Source organism: Dipodomys spectabilis, unplaced genomic scaffold (genome assembly GCF_019054845.1).
Source record: "Dipodomys spectabilis isolate Male_0828 unplaced genomic scaffold, ASM1905484v1 ptg000272l, whole genome shotgun sequence".
NCBI classification, from domain to species: domain Eukaryota; kingdom Metazoa; phylum Chordata; class Mammalia; order Rodentia; family Heteromyidae; genus Dipodomys; species Dipodomys spectabilis.
The window spans coordinates 2,588,020-2,594,077 of record NW_024870949.1 but is presented as its reverse complement, the minus strand read 5'-3'; positions in this window follow the sequence as shown (position 1 = coordinate 2,594,077).

Here is a 6,058-nt window from a genome sequence, read left to right as displayed (position 1 = left end):
TCATAGGAATCATTGGGATGGATAAGATACTTTTAACCGGTAACCTAAAATTTCTATTTTGTTTACAAGCAACCTTTTTATTTTATTATCAGTAAGTAACTACATGTAATGAAAACAAAGTTATCCTATGGAAGGTAGACCGAAGTGGGTCACATGGATGAAAACCAAGGTAATGGGGAAAGTGAGTACAAAGGATACACATCAGATAGCACATATCCTCAGAGCAGGTTATCATATACACTGTGTTAGAATGACAATATGCTGGGAATTATAGATTGTCATTGAAAACCTGATATAAATATATATATGCACATATATTTTTATATGTATATTTATTTGTATATGCATATATATGTGTATATGCCTTTATATATGTACACATGTTTGTTACTATACACACAAACACACATATACATGTACCCATGTATACATCCACACATGGAGAAAGAAACATAGTTATAGCCAACAAAAGTTTCACATGTCATTGAACATGCCTTAAATGGAATGCTTTTAACAAAGTATGTTGAAGATGTATTTGTCTCCAAGAGGTCTTTCACCACTTTTCTTATCTCTTAAAGGGTTTTAAGAGATATGATTCGACTTGCAAAACACAGTACAAGTCATAGCAAGTCACGTAGAAATCTCTGTAAGTAAAGGTCATATGGTGTTTCCCTGATCCCTACGGAATGCTTGCTCTTATAGACACTCTAAACAACCAAAGTAGCAAGAGAATGCCCTGGTAAAGAATAATATTAAGCCGGGTGCTAATGGCTCACACCTGTCATCCTAGCTACTCAAGAGGCTGAGATCTGAGGATCACAGTTCAAAGCCAGCCTGGGCAGGAAAGTCCGTGAGACTCTTATCTCCAACAAACAACTAGTAACCCGGAAGTGGCACTGTGGCTCATGTGGGAGAGCACTCGCCTTTTATGTTCATCAAGGATAATCTTAGTAGATGAGCACAATAGCTCAATAGCTATGCACATTTGACCTAACAAGTTGATTCCATGTGAAATGAACTCTAAGACATGTTCTTAGTTGTTTTTGTTCATAATATACTATGTTATTTCTTTTTAACTTTTTGTATTTCCCCCACCTACGGTTTATCCCCTGTAGTCACTATATTTGATTTTGATATCCTGGGAATTGTAAATATGTTGATCTGAACTAGGCAAGGGAAAGGGAAAAAACAAAATGGTGAGACAAAGGGGGAACCTATGCAACAGTCATACTCACAAGACAATATGTTGGAAATAACTTTGGGGGCGGCCTTTGGGAGGGGAGAGAGAGGAAAATGGGGGAAGGTGTAACAAGTTAATAAAGAAATGAGTTCATTTCCTTACTTATGTAAATATAACCCTCTGTACATTACCTTGACAATAAAATTTGTATAAAAATAAAATCAAATACATGAGAACAGCAATACAGGAGATGGGAGTGAGGGAAATACTATACCATACAAAGAAGAATAGAAGAGCTGTGGAAAGCAGTAATTTTACATAAACATAAGAAGTAATAAACTAGCATACAGATTTTAAGCCTCATGTTACTCACTAAAAAGGAAAAGAAAAGCACAATCAATAAACCAATAGAGATAAAATAAAAAACTAAACAAGGGGAAGAGATGATTTGGACCAAGAATAACAAATGACACAATTAGGCAACAAATAGCAAGTTCGTAAGTTTAAAAAATATTACCCATAATTCTATCAAATGTTTTTTATATCACAAATTGTTAGAACTATAATATCAAATCACAGTTTAATAGTATATTATTTTTATAATAGGTTACTTATTATTGATTTCTTAGTACTGAATGTTTATTATATAATTTTAATTTTAGTAGCTATAGGAAAGAAGAAAGTGAAACTAAGTTTAATAATATATTTCATGAATTGTAAAATTGAGAAGCATTAAAATTTAAACAAATAATATATCATTATTGTTTCATGTCTGTGAATTAATGTAATAATTCAAAGTGTATTCTACACTTAGCATTCACCTAACATCAAATAATAAATTATTGCACGTGACTTTTGGTATTAGGTGGAAGGGTTCAGCACTGCGGTAAAATTCACACCACACAGTGCACGAAGGTATGACTCCTCTTACGTGTCACTTCTTGGTTCAGTTTCAGTATAGGAAAACATCAATTTCTCCAGGATTCTCCAGGTGATTGGCATAAGGTTTTCAAAATACTCTTATAACATTCTCAATATTTTTTATGTTTTGATGTCTCATTGTTTTTCTAATTTGATCTATTTGGGAGAGTTCTTATTTTTTTTTATGAAGGTGATATACAGAGTTGTGGGTTATAGTTACATTAATAATGAGTACATTTCTTTTTAAACAGTGTTACCCCTTCCTTATGTTTTCCTGCTTCCTCCAACCCTGACATCCCACTCCCCCAAAGTTATAAAGTTCATTTCTAACATAGTATCTAGTGTATATAACTGTTGCTTTGGTTAATTTTTGTCCCACCATTGTTGTGATTTACTTTCACATCCCTAAATCAGATAAAATTATGCATAAGACCAAGAGAACAGAAATGAAAAAATAGTGAGTACAGAGAATAAATAAAAGGGGAAAAAGTAAATTGAAATAACTAAAAACAGTTCATTATACAATCATCTTATACTCATTTCTTGGAGTTCATTTTGATAAGCATCATTTTTACATTGATATGCATAAAGCTAATGAGCTATTTTGATCTTTTCTATGAATATCCTAGACAAATTCTACTTTTTCCAAATGAGGGAAAACATCTAGCCTATGATTCTGTGGGTCTAGCTTGTTTGATTTATTATATTTTTCATGTCTTTCCATTTCTTTACAAATGGTGCAATATCATTTTTTCTGACGGAAGCATAGAAATTTGTTGTGAATATATACGATATTTTCTTGATACATTCATTTACTGAGGGGCATCTGGATTGGTTCCATATCTTAGGTTTGGTAAATAACGCTACAATGGATATAGTTCTGATGGTAGCTTTAGTGTGGCCTTGTTTGTGGTCATTTGGGTAAATGCCCAGAATTGGGATTGCTGGGCCATAGGGGAACTCTTTGCAGGAACCTCTATACTTCTTTACAGACTATTTGAACAAGTTTACATTTCCACCAATAATGTAGTAATGTTCCTTTTTGGGCCCATCCCCACCAGCCCAGCATCTGTTATTATTAGTTTTCTTGATAATGGTCACTCTAACTGGGGTGAGGTGGAATCTCAATGTTGCTTTGATTTGCATTTTTTTATGGCCAGAAATATTACATGTTAAAGCTGTGAAATATCTGATAAGTCCTGCTATGTTTTGCGCCTGCTGTTAGGTACTGTGCCTCATCTACTCAATATATTTACCAGGTTCTCTGGTAGGGAGAATTTTATATATCCAGTTCCTGTAGTTCTTGACCTTCTCTATGTAGGGTATATTTGATTAACTTCTATCCTGCTGATTTGGTGGGGGTACATTGCTTCAAGTGTTATTTGTCATGAATTTTTTTTTGTGAAAATACTGTACAGAGGGGTTACAATTACATGGGCAAGATAATGAGTCCATTTCTTATCAAGAATTGTAGCCCCTCCTTTGTTTCCCCTTGAAATATTTTTATATATCCTTTGAATGTAAAAGAGTTTGGATTGGGACCGTATCACGGTTGGAGTTGTTGGCCCTTAATGTTTCTGATATATCATGCCAGGCTCTCCTTTGTAATATATCATCTGAGAAATCTGAATTTATTCTGACTGTACATCCTTTATAAATAATCAGTCTTCTCTATGGCAGCTTTAAGAATACTTTCCTTGATCTTTAATGATCCTCTAATGGATTATGATGTGGTGGTGGGTTGTTCTGTTCTGGTATTATCTGTTTGCTGTTCTTAAGACTTCTTTTCTCTGAATGATTGTATCTCTTTGGATGTTTGGAATATTCTCGGCTAGAATTCTGTAATACGTTTCCCATCCATTTAGTTTCCTGCTTTTCTCCTTTTGATACATATCTCCCCCAAATTTGATCTTCCAACTGAGTCTTGAAGTTCTGGAAAGATCATTTCTTATTTCTTGGATTTGTTGTAAATGATTATTTACTCTTTCTTATTAGACCTATTCTGTCTTTGACCCCTGAGATTATGTTCTATATCATCTGTGGAGACTTTCTACATTGTTTTTGATTTCCCTGTCTTTTATTGGTCATTTTTTAGTACTTCTATATCTTTATTAAAGCTTTGTTTTAGGTCTTGTATGGACTTTCTTTACATCGTCTCTGTGAATGGAGGGGTTTAGGAGGGTTGTTTTTTTAATGTGTCTTCTCTCATATCTTTTAACTAAGCATCTGTTTTTCCTTGGACTCCCTTGCCTTCTCAGAATTTGTTTATCTTTCTGCTTGTAGTCTCCATGAATTATTTTGCTAATATTTGGTTGGTCTCATCTTGTTCACAAATTTCCTTGTAGAGGTTTTGTATCTTGTCATTAGTCACATTTTCCAGCAGTATTTGTAATGTATTTTGAAAACTATCTTCTAGGTCCTTAATTGTGTCTTCTATTGCCTGGTTATTTACTGTGTGAATTATAACACCTTGACATCACTTTTTTTGTATTTTTCTGATTTTTTCTGTCCATTTGGAGGATTTCTCTTGGGGTACTATGATCTTAATCGGTGACTCTCTATATACTTGGTTTGATGTTCTGTTATGATTTGTTTTTTGGAATTAGGGTTTTCTCTAGACCATTAAGTGCAGAAATAGAAATCAGTTGTGGTGAAATGTTGTGATGTTAATACTTGTGGTTCCATTGACAGTTCAGAATGTCCAGTGGTATGATGAATTGTCTCTGTGTATGGATGTGGTTGTCTCTGATGTATATTTCTGTTCCTGCTTTTTCCCATGTGGTCTTTATTTCCAAACTGCAGCTGTGCTTTTGAATATGTTGGCCAGAACAGTCAGAGCAGTCATCTGGCTGGTTGGGCACCTTTTCATAGAGTTCTGTTTCTTGTGAAGACAGCATAAAATCTTCTTTTGAGTTTTATATCTATATACATATAATTGTAGCTGAATTGTGGTGATACTCTAGAAATGGAGTACCTGCTAGGACTATAAATCTGTTTCATTAGCGAAAGCTAGGGTAATTTTCTGTTGTTACTCTGCCATTGTTTTACCTCTTCCCCAGATTTATTTTATATATTGTTACTTTTTTCACATAATTTAGGATTTCTAATTGTTGTATCAGGTTATTTTTGTTTTTCTGTTAGTATTACTTTGAAATTGTGATTTCAGGCTTTCCTGAAGAGACAAATATAATGTGAAATGTATGTTACTACATTGAAAGAAAGTGAGCAGACATTCTAACCTATTTGCTACAAGTGAATTAATATTAAGCAAGCTAATTAAAATGATTACTTATTTACTCTTCAGAGGATGAGTATATTGCTCTTGGATATCTTGGAGGAAAAAGACTTTAGACTCATTACAATTGATCTTACATTGAAATTACTGGCTAAACTTTCTTCTTCAGAAAGGCAAAAGTGCTATTTCTTTCATGTTAGTATTATAAAATCATAATAGCTGCGTATTGAATTGGTTTCCTCTGCTATTTCCAATTCCATTCTTCATCCATTAGGTAACTAGGGCTTTGAATGACCAATTCCTTCAAATACGTATATTGCTTATATTGTGATGTAATATTAAGATGAATGTATCTCTGAGTCTCATCTTTAGCTACATTCATAAGAAATTTATGGAGTCTCAAGGAAGAAACCAGACTATTCTACTCTTTTCTATGTATTAATGAATAAATTCATTCTCTTTAGAAAAATATTCTCATCTTTTATATTGCTCCAGTAAACATCATGTATTTCTAGTACTTTTACTGAAATAAATATAAAGTTTGGAACAGGAAGACAACCCCCCCCACATCATCACTTTAAAGCAAATCCTTGGGGACTATTTTATATATAAAAATAAAATCTGCCATGAACATGTTTATACATCAATAATCTAATAGTTAAATCAATTAGACACAAGAACTACTAGATCAGGTCTCAATTTACTTAAAGTCACCAAAATGT